We start from the raw sequence: 15,149 nt of genomic DNA on the forward strand, positions 1-15,149 counted from the left end.
AGACCTTTGGGAATAAAAGCAACAAATCTAAGTTTTATCCCATGACACGCATTATCAAGGTTTCAAAGCATTCAGTATTGGTAGAAAATGGCAAATGGTGGAGCAAAAGCAGTATTGTATTGGTTAAGAAAAATGCTTGTGAGCAACTTGCCCCAAAAAATCATCACCATACTGATTCTTCTTTGGTGGTTTATTCGTTTGATTCACATTCTGGTGATCTTCATGTGTCTCAGAGTGGTGATGGTGACAACAACATCTTGCAGCAATCAACTAACATTTCAAATGATTGTTGCATGGATTCTCTCGATGTTCATGATAATCCAATTTCACGTGATTCTAATGCTCCCCTCAGTAAGCATTTGCATGATTATTCGAATTTTCATCAATTGTAACAAAGAGAATCACGTGTGCCTTCTTATTTGAAAGATTATGTTTTACACTTTTGATTTTTGTTTTTCCTGTTAAGAGGGAAGATGTGTTGTATTTCTTACTAGTGTTATAGAGTTGTTAGAATGGTGAAATTACATTCTAGCTTGTTTGTTCTATATGCAGCAGTTGCTGCCTGACCTCCAATGTTGGAAGACATGACATATGAGGCTAAATACTACAAAGAATAAACTTACAAAGAAACATACTGTTTGCTTGGTTCCTGTATATTTACGACACTTCAAGGGGATTATTTACACATGACAGGGCCACGTGGGCCACTGTCAGAATTGTCACTTGGTAAAAATAGTAAAAGTAACAATATATCAGGCACTTAGAAGACAGCCAGTAATCACTGGCAGACACTATACTCAGTGTCAACCTGTAACATAAATCATAACATGTACAGTATCACATAAGGCGAGAACTCTATTCTGTGTCAACCTCATCAGCCTTAATATAGTAGACCATAATTTCCTAAAGATACCTTGTATTAGGAATTAACACAATAACAAAACCTGCAGTAGGGAAGAAATCAAACCATAGACCACATTAGAGAATCACAATAAACCATAAGACAGTAGGTAAAACCTAATATTAATAAAAGCACATCTATAGGCATAAATCAAGGTGCATAAAACATACTATAAACATTACATGTTCTAGCACCTATAAAGATCACACCAGGGCCTGGCGCCCTACAAATCTAACAGTCTCCTTGGCCAACTGGCCATCTCTAAGGGGCTCAAATGCCCTCTGTCCAAAGTCAGGGTGTGCTGCAAACGCAGCGACAGTCAAGCGTGCGCACTTGGCACAAACCTAAACCTTGCAGCTGCTCACTACTTGCTGGGCAGATGGCAATCTTTTATGCAGGGCCTAAAACTGTAGCAGCTGGCACTAAGTGCTGCGCAGCTCTGCAGGCAAAGATGGGGATTAGGAGTGTGTCTCACTCCTGGATTCAACACATGTCCCCTAAAAAAGGAAAAACCTAAACGGTGCAGCTGCCCACTACTTGCTGGACAGCTGGTAAGTAGGAAAAGTGCGTCATGGGCTCTCAGTGGCCCTCAGGACAAATGTGTAAAACGTTGAAGCCACCTGGCTCTGAAAATAAACCTGTGTCCCCTGGAGCACACTGGCTCCTGAAATGATTATGTGACCCAAAGAGAGCAAGAACTTGCCCCCAAGCACTGTGGAGCACACTGGCGCTCTTAAATAAATGAGTACATGGGGGAGCCACCTAGGCTCTGGGAACAATGATACCCCATGTGGAACGGCCCGCTCCTCTGGCAGGCCCGCTCAGACTGCCATCACTGGGAAACGGGGCCCCTCTGGGCCCTTGTGGGGAAGTACTCAAAATGGTGCCCATCGTTGGAGTGGTCCTCTCCCTGGCGGGACCACACTGCACTGCTACCTTACAGGGCCATGGTCGGCCTGGGTAAAGCACCTACAGAGCCCCCCTGCCCTTCTTCACTTACTGGGCTACTCTCTGGGGACTTCGCTCCCTCCTACTCGGGGGCACAAGGACTCTTCTGCACATGCGGTGAAGGCAGGCAGCAATGTTCCTCGAGCCCCCTCCGCTTTCCAGCTGCACTCGGTGGAGCCTGCGGGGCTCTCACTCAGTCATGCGATCCCCGCGCAGGCAGGCACCACCGTTCTCCCTGCGGGCACCTGGTGGCCTGACTTTTGTTTTCGCCACGGACCGCAGCAGTGAATTCTTCTTTAAAAATGAGCGGTGGGCTCCCTTGACATTAAAAATAAACCTGGCATGCGGGGTGGGCACCTGCTAAGGCTCCCATAAGCGGCGTGAGCACCCACATCAATTTAGAAGGGAAAACGAAAAGGCAGAGTGGGCACCTGCGCACGTGGAATAATCCAACAAGTGTACATAATGCAGGGTGGGCACCTGCAAAGTGAATATTAAAATAAGAGGGGTGGGTACCCGCTAAGGTCGGTACCATGGGGGAATCCCTCGCTGGGGATGCCCTCTCTCTATCCCCAAGCAGTGCGACGCTGAAGAGACCCTTTAAGAAATAAAGGTAGAGCTCTCCCAGGGCGCTAAAAGATGCAGCAAGGGCCCAGGGGAAAAAAACATCCTCCAGGCATCCAGGGGCAGGGCATAGCCCAGGGAGGCAGCCTTCCCCTGAGCCCAGGCCGCAGCACACCCCTGGTAGTTTCAAGTCAAAAACAAGAACATTTACATGGGGTCACAGCCCCTTCTCATACCAAAAAATCCTTTGTTCTAGCAGTGTAGGACATGGGGAAACCAGATACAACTGGTTCAGGAGCACTTTATTTTGCCCAGCTCCTCTCTCCTATTCACAAGACAGGCCAGGGACATCAAACACACCAGGTGAAGGCACAGCCCTATTCAGGTCCCAGGTACAACTCCTCCCTCCCATCTATATGCAGATCTCCCTATTCACCACCGGGCAGGCTCATCCTGGCTCCTGGAGCCAACCACACCTGCCAGCCCCTGTCACGCACAAGACAGACAGGCAATTCACTCCTCACAGAACACAGAAATGCCAACTTCTAAAAGTGGCACTTCTCCACTATACACAATAAATCTGTGCACATCATTGCAAAGCATTTATTCTCATGAGTTTGCACATACTAAACTTGACCCTGCACCCCCCTCATTTCAGGAACTACCATGAACACACATATCCCCCATGCATTCCTATGGGAGGGCAGTCCACTCTCAGCACATGCACTCAGAGTGCTCACGCAGTTTACACTGGGCCACAGTCCTGAAGTGCGCAGAGGCCTAAAATCACTATCACCATGCCAGAGGCTAAAGGCAAAAAGTTTAGGGGTGAACCTGCCAAAAAGGCCCACGTCCAACTATTACTCTTACAGGATGATCATGTGGGATGTGCCTAGGAACTCAATTACCTTCAAAGATACCCTGTCAAAGGCAGATGTAGCCGAATTCTGGGCCTACCCCTTCTTTTGTCCCACTTGTCAGTCAGGTATGAATATCAGAGGGACAGGAGCTACTCACTGGACCCGTTTTGAGTGACCACAGAGGAGTGGATGCGCATTTCTTTCACCACACCTATAAGGTTGGTACAGGAGCTCTTCACAGTGGAAGAACATTTCTGCCATATTGGATTTAGGAAAAAAGAAACACTGTGGGATTGTCTGCAGTAAAACCCACATGAACTACTGAAAAAAATAGGTAGGGTTACCCCTGTGAATGTTTTCCCTATTGGTTATTGAGGAGTCCGGACTTAGCCTATGCACAGGCTAGTGCCAGGCATAAATATGGCACCCCTGGGCACCCTCTTCAGAATACTGCAAGACCGGGGAGGACAGAAGAAGTACTGCACATGCTGTACAGACTTGTTGGGAAACCTGAAATGCTGGACCTGCTCCGACGTGTACCCAGTACAAAGAAGTGGGCTTCAAGAGTCAGTTGGCTGACATGCTGTTATGTTATGAGGAGAAATCAGGCAGCTAGAAACCCTTTTTGTGAAGAGCCAAACTATCCATTTCCAGGTGGTCCTGCTTTGGACCCTGTTGGTGGTTTCTTCTGGAGGAAATCTTGATCCCCAAATCCTGTTCCTGAGGTACTTGCACCCATGGCTATTTCAAGGTGTACTTCTCCTAACATATTGAAAACCCTGGGACTTTCTCACACAATAATAATACATTCCATGTCTCTGACACACATACAGAAACACAAAAACACACACACAGTAATACACAATACACCTGTAGCTGGCATCCATAATGGTTTGCAGTCATGAGGAAGAGGGTAGAGGCATGGGTGTGGGCTCTACATATGTGCTCTCAGTAGTAATGTTTGTCAAGTTTGAATAGTTTCCCATTCCTTTTCAATTGTAGTTCTGCATAACCTATGTAGAACAACATTTGGTAGATTTAAGAATAAAATATAACTTTAAAATTCGTATTAGTAACTTTACAGTTGTGACACAGTTGTGACACATACTGCCTGGTGAATCACCCCCTCCTCTCCATATTTTCTCAGCACTGTGGAACTGAACCCTAAATCCCTGACTTATCCAGATGGTTTGCAGATAGAATTGAGAGATAGTGACTGATTGGATGATTGGGGATGTTTGCAGAGGATTAGCTTACTATTTACCAACAACGTGTGTAGAGCAGCGTACAGATCCCTCAAAGAGATGAAGTACATCAAATGTGTTGGTTTAGTCTTTGAAATGGTCATTGAATCCCTGAGGAGAATGTAAATGTTATTTTAAGTGTAAGTGGAATCATTTGTACCAGGACTAGCAGAACATTCAGATGGTAAAGGTACATTTTATTAGTGCAGAGCACTATGTATTTTGATGTACACATATTTCACCAATGCTGTGAATAGATTTGATTTATGCCCAAACAGGGTACTCATAGTTATGAGGAAGAGAAATGGCTGAAATATATGTATAAGTTTGCAAACTTCATGCAACTTTAAATATGTGTTACAGGTCAGGCAAGGTGTATCACTACACTTGTCATGTATATATATATCTATATATTTGGACGTTTATTAAAGAAATGCTATTAACACATACCCAAATATAGACCATAGGTATGGCATCAATCAAAATGTTTTTTTCAAAACATATAGGGCCCATTCACAAACATAATATCTATATTTTCTCACATGCATATTAACTACCTCGGTGTTACTCTACACTTTTTTTGCTACTCGCTATTCCTGAGTTTAAATTTACACCTGGTTGTAGGCTTAGATCTCTCTACCCCCTCAAATTAGGGTGTGTGACCTCCTACAATAGGAGTTGAGTCTAAAGTTACTACTGTAACTTTGCATACTTAGGGGATATTTAAGCCACAGTGGGAAAGATCTCTCTATGGTTAAGTATAGGTTGAACAATTGAAGTGTATTATCCTTTAAAAAATATTATAACGTTTATTGTAAATGTAAATTGATTTAAACCATGTACTATTTGCCTAGAACTAATAAAATAAAATGTAACACCACATTAACTCCTCATAATAAAATTGGAGTTAGTAATTTTCCAATTTAAATATATTAACTACATTTCTAAAGAATCAATATCTAAAAAGAATTTTAAAAAATCCCAACATAACTAACATCTTTCTTTTCATTTAATATGCAGTACATTTTTGTCAAAGTTATGTGTTAAAAATAATTGAAATTATTTTCAGTATTTAAATGCTATGTTTAAAACGTACGTTTTTAAAATTAAGTCTAATAGTGCATTTTCCAATATTAAAATAACTAAATATGAATTAAATATGCTTTTGTTAACAATAACACATATATCCACATACTCAAATATAGAAATAATTTTATTTATTTAATACTATTTTCCATGGGGTATTTTCATTACCTGTCTCCATTATTGTCTATGGGATTGGCTTGCAGTACATATAAGTGGTTATGTATGGTACTTGATTTCCTCCATGGCAGGTCTGGAGTACAACTGAGCATCTTTTGACACCTTCAGGACTTTAGTAACTTTAAAAGTGTAGCTTGTATATAGCAATATTGTTACTCATTTGCAGGTGTGTGTTTGTATTTGCATCTCCCTCCCTACCTCCCTCCTGAAATTGTATTAAACGCTTCTCATTTAGTAGTAGATCCTCATGATTTTCCCACCACTCCCTCTGGTCCCTCCGTTAATTACTACTGAAATGTATACTTAAATGTGCTCAGCTCTCCTCCAAATAGTTCTCCTTTATGGATTATTGTATGGATCAACTTGGGCTCAGGTATCTTAGCCTCAAATTCAATAAGTGATACCCCCAACCATACTGTGCCATTGGTTTAAATTGGGGAAGTCCCAAGATCACATACATCCGATCATTAAAGGCCAGATTTTCAAAAAAGGCATGTAATGCAACACAGCTACCAAAGAGGCTGCGCTGTGTTGCGTAACAGGGAGGGAGCAGGAGATTGCCATATCTATAGAGATATAGCTCTCTCCTCCCCTTTCCCTAGTACCTGCGCTGATTTCCATTGCTGTGCGCCAGGCACACACCTAAGGTGCATGCCTGAGTCTTTCATAAGTTTTGTACAGGAAGGGTACTCTTCCTGTAGAAAATACTATGCCTAGACAAATTCAAACACTTTTCCCACTTTGTATGTGTGCTGCACAGTGCAACATGCATGCAAAGTAGGAAAAGAAAGAAAAAATGAAGAAGTTTCTCCTCTAAACCCCTTCTTTCAGATGGCGTAAACTTTTTGGCGTTAAACCCTGTCCACAAATGTTTGTCATTATGGTTTGTGTTAAAAGGCATGGGTGGTTGCATGGAAACGCTCATGTACCACCCATGTAAAGCCTCCTTGGCGCTAAGTAACGCCAAGCAATACTTTGCGCTGCTTTACATTACTTGCAGGTTGCTTTCCAATGCAAAACAATATTTGCGCTGAAAAGTAAATTGGTAAAAAAAATGTTGTGCTGGTTGAATGTTTGAAAATCTACCCTTAAATGTGTTGTGAATGTACATATATGTATGGTGATGTGAGAGAAATGCTGCTTTCACATGGACAAGGTGCTCAATATTTTGCTAACATGCAGCAGCATAGGACCTCCACCTTCAGACAAGGAGCGCCTGGACGCCCCTTTGCTGGGGCAGCAGTGCGCTATAAAAATAAAATTAACATAACATAAAATAACATAACATAACAATAGCTGTTTCATAAGAGACAGAAAGTGAGCTCTCACAAACTGTAGCCAACTTCTACCCGGACTAAAACATACAGATGAATAAATCTATGAACAGCCTCCAATTACAGAAGCATTTGGGTCAGATAATAGTACAAGAAATCTGAATAAATCTTAGAATCACTGTAAGTTACACCAAATCTTGCAGCCATTATGGTCATAAAACAAAAACACCTTAGGAACAATAAAACCAAACCAGTGCATGACCAATCAAAATATCTTGTAACTAATATTATCATAGAAAAAACAGTGGGAAACTTGAACACTTTATTTGTAGTTAGTGTTGAGCAAATATTTACAATAAGGATATACACCAATGAACTTCTTACAAGATAGAAGTATGCAAAGAACCTGACTAAAGAAATATATTAGAAGTCTAGGTGGGTTTCAGGAATGACACAATTCAGAAGCAATACACAGGGTTAACTTTAGAGTTATTGGAAATGTGCAAGGTGAGGTGCCAGGCCCACCTGCTTGGGGCAAATTACAGACCAATGAGCAGCAAGGCAACCGAAGATAGATGGCAACAGCTGCAAGTGAGGCAAGAGAGGTAGTGGTTCGCTGGCTCCTGGGACCAACAGTGAGGTAGGAACAACCAGAGGCACATGGCTAAATGACAACAGAGTTATGACGCTGCCCACGCATCTGATTTGGAGCTACGTTGCACGGCAGGCACGATGAATGCCAATGAGGAGTTGTGGCTGCCACCAAAGTAACACAAGTTCATAAAGGAGACTGATGGAGAATTTTAGGCAAGGAGACGGCGAGGAAACACATTGCACCACCATGCTGCCAGAGGTCTATAAATGGGACATCGGGCGGTGTGCACACCAAGGATGGAGTGGAAACTGTGAACTGTGCAGTATCACTGGGAGGAGTGCAGAGCAGCAGCCTCAAGTGAAATTATGACCGCCATGGGACTGAGGCCCTGGTAGGGGTGGATTAGGAGTGAATGCCATCGAGTGCCACCTGCAAGTTAATATAACAAGAGAAGGATGCCTAAACTGATACAATTGTTCAAACACTAATTTAGCTCAAACGGAAGAAAGCTTATTTCCACCAGAGATTTTGCTATTTAATAGCTATTTAATCATTTCAATTTAGAAAAAATACACTACATGAATTCTTGACATATTATGTACATTTAAACAAAATGAATAGAACATAACACTTTAGAAAAAAATCTACATACACATTTTTACTAATCAGACTATCACAGTCATTCAAATCCCATGCATACATTCATACAAAACCTAACCAATCCTGAATTTGCGGCTGTGCCAGTGTGGGATCATAAGAGACAAAAGGGTTGCTCAATAAATCAAACTAAGTGTTATACACAAATGCTTTTCAAGAGAAGAAAACAGTACACTTTGAAAAATTAATTAAATACCAATAATAATTTTCAACACAAATTTCATCAGTAATGTGTACAATAAAACTCGAGTGAAGTGTCACTCAACACTTGGGTTTATAGTTAGAGCAACTCCTTAGACAGAGGCCTACGCGTTTCGAATCCCAACAGATCTCAAATGGGATTCTCCTCAGGGCCAGTGAGTTTCTGAAAAACAGAGAGTAAAATCTACATGTCAGCTTGTTCCTGGATGCCTACGCGAAACTAAAGAGTGAGGCCAACACCATCCTACACAGCTTACCCTTCTGGTATGTAAGGCGACTTAAAGATGTTGTGTAGGCCGTTATAGGTCTAAATGAATTGTCTGAGATCTATAAACTCTGATATATCCTCTCATGATCTATCAGAAGGATTGCCCAGTTTATCTGTGGGCTTCTTTATTCGAGATCTCTGGATGGGATAAATATATTAGACTCGCGGTGACTGTAAACACCGCCCTTGCCCTGCGGCGGTCCTATTAGATCGAGTTGTATATAATCAAGGTGTTCACTAGACACTGACATCCACCAACGGCGCATGCGCGGGAGAACAGTTCTCTACTGACGCTACCACGGAACGCCGGTCGGCTTATGCGGCTCAAGACTTTCTTTCCCTCGGTAAGATTTACTGGTGTTGAACTCGGAACAGGGGTTTCTTTCTCTAAACATCTTGGACACTTTCCAATCCGCTTACATGTTCGGTATGTTTTGCCTTTAGAAACCAAAATCTCCTCGTAGCCTGTGAATCCATATGTTCACCTCTGCGCATGTCAACAAAGTAAGCGTTCCTAACCTCTCTTACAAGGTATATGACTAAACTGCCCTAGTTTTCTGCATTTCTACATTCACTATGTGGCCAAGTTATATTCAAATTGGCATTGTAGGAACCTATAAGGTTTGGACATTTCTTAACTAACCTGCATGCCTTGTATGTCTTGTTTTAGATATTTGACTATTTACGTAGCCCGGGAGCTGATAGTTCCAAAAACATTGTGACCTCTGCGCTGGACAACTAAATAAGTGCTTCCACGCCAACTAGGTATACCACTACCACCAAAGGTTTTTTTTATTTTATATTAATTTGCATTTAACTATATCGTCAAGTAATGTTGAAATTGGCATTTTAGGAACCCCCAATTGGAAACACTGTTAACCCGGTTACCGCCGGTCTTTGGACCCGCTGACTAGACCACAGACACCCAGATTGATACTCCGCTCCGGTAAGATACTCGTGTGCTTCATTTAGATCCATTAGAAACTACTCGACCCGTAACCTACAGATGGCAAAAATTGAAACAATTGTTTTACCTCTAGTGAGAAAATAATCGAATCACCGCTACGTGTGCCCCCACTGTTGCCATTAAAAGACAGCCCCCGCGCTTTATGAAATATAGACGACTCTCGCCGTGGACTCTCAGTCTCCATTGACAGGTATAGTGGAAATTCCCATGTCATCTAGTACACTCATCGCTCTGCTTTTGAGCAAAGTCTAAATTGTCTTTTCCCTTCCTCTTTCTCTACCTCCACAGAATTCTGTTACACAACATCTTTAAGTCGCCTTACATACCAGAAGGGTAAGCTGTGTAGGATGGTGTTGGCCTCACTCTTTAGTTTCGCGTAGGCATCCAGGAACAAGCTGACATGTAGATTTTACTCTCTGTTTTTCAGAAACTCACTGGCCCTGAGGAGAATCCCATTTGAGATCTGTTGGGATTCGAAACGCGTAGGCCTCTGTCTAAGGAGTTGCTCTAACTACAAACCCAAGTGTTGAGTGACACTTCACTCGAGTTTTATTGTACACATTACTGATGAAATTTGTGTTGAAAATTATTATTGGTATTTAATTAATTTTTCAAAGTGTACTGTTTTCTTCTCTTGAAAAGCATTTGTGTATAACACTTAGTTTGATTTATTGAGCAACCCTTTTGTCTTTTATGTTCCCACACTGGCACATCCGCAATTTCAGGATTGGTCAGGTTTTGTATGAATGTATGCATGTGATTTGAATGACTGTGATATGTCTGATTAGTATAAATGTGTATGTAGATTTTTTCTAAAGTGTTGTGTTCTATTCATTTTGTTTAAATGAACATAATATGTCAAGAATTCATGTAGTGTATTTTTTCTAAATTGAAATGATTAAATAGCTATTAAATAGCAAAATCTCTGGTGGAAATAAGCTTTCTTCCGTTTGAGCTAAATTAGTGTTTGAACAATTGTATCAGTTTAGGCATCCTTCTCTTTTTATATTGATATAAGTGCTCAGCCTTACTGATTAGAGCCAGCTCCTTTTTGATAATAAATAAAAAACCTGCAAGTTAAGGCAGACTTATGGCTGAAGTGCCACAACCATGGATGGACCACTGAAAGGAACAATATTTTGATCTGCCGGCACTCAGTGGTAGTGGACCAAGGGGCCACATCTCTCGATAAGCCTTGAGACCAGGTACGTCATATGGGTGCTACGATATGCGGAGCAATCTGTATCTGGTGAGAAAGGTATGTGCTAATAAGAACAGTGTATTCATTAGCAAAGTAAGGCCTTGGAGAAATGAAGCTCACCATAAACCGTTTTTCAGAGGGACTGATATTGGTTTCAACCATGGTTGAAAATGGCGGTCAAACATAAAATGGTGCAGCGTATGCTAACTTACATAGAATAATACACAAGCAAAGATAGCAAAAACATTTTCATTAATACAGACACTCCTTTTAGCATGAGCTCACTATTTTCAGGAAATTATCAAAAAAATATAACATTTCATGGACAAAGAAACATCAGTATTTGGAACAATCCATATATTCAATATCAGGAATAGAGGCTGCAAGGAATGATGTAGTCTCAAAAATACCTTCATCAATCTGCATCAAATCATCAATATCCTTTTTTATCATAATTGCGGCATTAGTATCATGAATTGCCACTTTCTGTTTAAGGGTGAGAATATTGACACAATAGGAACAACAAGCCGGGAGACATTGTATGCAGTTGCAACATGTAAATAAGATACCAGCAACCACGGCCAAGAAGGTGAGAATCTTCCCACCCCAAGATGTGAGTGTGTCCCAAAACCACTCTGACAGTGTCCAAGTGCCTGTTTCCTGGTGTATGTCAGATGAGAGTCTATTTAATTTATTTACATCAGCATGCTCATTGGGAGCGTTATCAGGTATGTAAACACAGCAGCTGCTGCCAATGACGCAACAGGCCCCTCCCCTATTTGCAAGTATGACATCTAGCACCATCCTGTTCTACAAAGTGACTAATCTTGTAGCCTAAAGTTCAGCAGTGATAATTGTCATTATCCCAGCAGTTGTATTGATATCCCCCTTCAAAAACTCGTGTTAACTGACAAATTTGAAGGCTTTTAGCCATGGGTCCCCCAAAAAGGTAGTAGGCCCTTTATTTCGTCCCCAAATTTCTGTGAAGTGGTGTCTGTTTGATCTATATCCTTTGTGTCAACAACCCTAATGACTCGAGGCTGGATCATACTTCTAGGTTGTAGCCTGCTATTTTTATGACAGGGCAGGGCAACATATACAGGAGGAAGAAGGAAAGAGAGATAATATGTACCTGGCCATATCCTCAGAAACCAAACGTGAGCTTGTGACCCACAAACAAAATAGACATTATGGGGCAGGATCAAAGGAGGACAATTAGTCATAGTCAGCTTGTTTATGAAATTACATTTACTCTCCCCCATCTTTATCTCCCCAGTCCCAGGACACAGAAACTAGCTGTCATCTTGACCACTGACACAGATATTGTTTTATCGGTGCATCATGCACGCCATATAATATTTCAATAAATGTGCAGCTGTTTTTGAAATATTGTCATTCTGCCATACAGGGTCCAACAACGTGCATTACCCTTACCACTAATATGAGCTGGGCCATGGGTCATTGTGACTGCTGGAAGAACATATGCATCTGATAACATCCATCTTTGCTTTCCTAACATCAATCCAACATCCCTAATCATTCAATTGAGCTGTACTTTCTTGCCATATTGCTAATTCTTCTATTGTAGCCTCACTTTGTATCTTTTTCACATTCTCAAGCACATCCTCAAAAATAGTAGCCTCAGGCACCCTCCTAGCGGGACCTGCTACACAAATTCTCTTCATTTTAGTCCGTGTCATTTCCTTAGCTGTCTGGTCAGCATAAGCATTCCCTGTACCTACATCATCAATAACTTTGCTATGGGCGCTACACTTCACTGATGACAACTTCTTGGGGAGTTTCAAAGCAGACAAATCCCTCAATATAAGGTGACCATTTTGGATGTTTGAGCTCTCTCAGCCCAGAGTCGCCCAAAATTATGTGCGATCCTGAAGGCATACTGGCTGTCAGTATAAATATTGACAACCAGTGCCTCGCTCAATTCACAAGCTCAAAGAAGGGCAGCCAACTCAGCTGCTTGGGCCAATTGATAAGGGACTTGTGATTTCTCTACAACTATACACAATGTGGTGATAGCATAAGCAGCAGTTGTAGTGCCACCAGGTAGCTTGAAACAAGAGCCTTCGACATATAGTTACCCTTGTGGGTCAGATAAGGGAACAACAGTCAAGTCTTTCTGTACTTTCATCTTTTCCTCCATTCAGAAGATACAATGATGTGTCTCAATTGCATCATTTTCAGAAGGGGGCAGTAACGTGGCTGGATTCAGAGTGGCACATCTTTTGATTGTGATGTGTTTTGCAAACAATGTTAGTTCATAACCTGTCAGACTTGCACTGGTGTGGAGCTGTGTCTCTGTCTTATTCAAAAGTGTATCCGCAGCATGAGGTACTATGACAGTGAGATCTGTTTCAAGCACGAGTCCTGACGATTGTCGTATCGAGACAGCCACAGCTGCGACCACTCTTAGACAGCTCAGGAGGGCTCGTACGGCGGGGTCAAGAACAGCAGAGAAATAAGCACATGGCTGTTGCTTTTCTCCAAATGTTTGTGTTAAACAGAAAGCGCACAGCCATCCATCTCGTGGACGTACAACACAAACGGCTTGCCATAGTTAGGTCTACCAAGCACAGGAGCCAAACAAAGCACAGCCTTTAATTGCTCAAAAGCCTACTGACAATCAGACATCCAAGGCAAGGGCTCCTGCACATCTTTAGTGGTTAGTGCCAGCAAGGGTTTGGTTAGTTGGAAGCAGTTAGGTATCCACTGCCGACAGTGGGAAGTGATACCTATAAAAGCGTGCACATTTTTTGAGTCTGTGGGATGGGCATTTTAACAATGGTACTGATGCACTCAAGAGTCAATCTCCTACCCTCCTTAGACAGTAGGTTACCTGAATAGGTGGCATTCAGTTAACAAGACTAAAACTTGGAAAGGTACACTTAATGTTCATGCTGCGCCAAGTGCAACAACAATTTGACTGTACTATCCCTACAACCTTGTTCTGTGTCAGAAGCGATAAGGAGATCATCAACGTACTGGAGCAATACATTACCTGTTGGAAGCTAAAAGGAATCCAATTGGGCCTTTAAAGTTTGACTATAGATACATGAACTCTCCGTATAGCCCAGAGGAGCTCTACAGAATCTAAAGCTTTTACTAGCTAGTGTAAAACCGAACACATACCTGCTGTCTGGATGGATAGGAACATTGAAGAATGCATTTTCAAGTTAATGACAAAAAATAATTTGGCAGTGGAGGGAATCCTTGTCAAAAGAGTAGTAATGTCAGGCACCACAGAAACTGGGGAACTACTATTTTATTAACTCCGTGCAAATCAGTCACAAAACAATAAAAATCTTCATGATCATCAGAGGAACACAAAGGCGTTCTTTTAAGAATGGGAAGAATAGGACTATTGCAGATATTAGCAGTCATCACCTCAACCACACCTTTCTCAATCAAATCCTGTACAATTTGCAATAAGGCTCTCTCACCTGCCTGCGTGCAGTATTTTTTATTGAGGGATACCAGGCAAAATAGCATTGTCTTAACTTGGATCAAAACCAGCGGTATTGGTAACAGTCCCATATCTGATTTGCCTTTTGCCCACAAAGTTGGTGGCACGTCTTTAAATTCAACAGGAAGGAGCGTATTTTGGACAGACACTGTTTACTACGTACCAAATCTGTACCCTTTGTCATATAAACACCTGCCAGGGAGCAATAAATCATAGCATGCAATTTCTTCAACAAATCCAACCCCATCAAATGTTTTCCACAATTAGATGTGAATAGGAATGGTGAATCCACAGTGAAAGGACCAATAGTCAATGGCAGAGGTCTTGAAATGGGGCTTACAACTGGTACACCAGAAAAATCTATTGAAACATTATTATGGCCAGACAGAGTGGCCCCAGGGACCAAAGAACAAGAAATAGAACTGTTTGTTGCACCTGTATCCACCTAAAATTCCTTAGACGAGCCATGAAAATCCCAAGTGCCACAAGGACCACGCTAATCTACAGGTATCAGAAATGGTCCCTCACTCTGTCCCTGGCTGTCCTAGCTGTAAGACATTCCTGTCACCTCATCTGTGTTATAATCATCATGATATTACTGACCACCCGAGGGTCATCAAAGTAATTATTATCAGAACGACCCTGCGAGGCCGCAGCATGTTGAGCCCTGTCCGCCCCTCCAGCTCCACAACCCCGTCCAAGAGGACTTCGTCCTCTAGGGACTG

The sequence above is a fragment of the Lissotriton vulgaris genome, chromosome 3_1 (genome assembly GCF_964263255.1).
Source record: "Lissotriton vulgaris chromosome 3_1, aLisVul1.2, whole genome shotgun sequence".
In the NCBI taxonomy this organism is placed as follows: Eukaryota; Metazoa; Chordata; class Amphibia; order Caudata; family Salamandridae; genus Lissotriton; species Lissotriton vulgaris.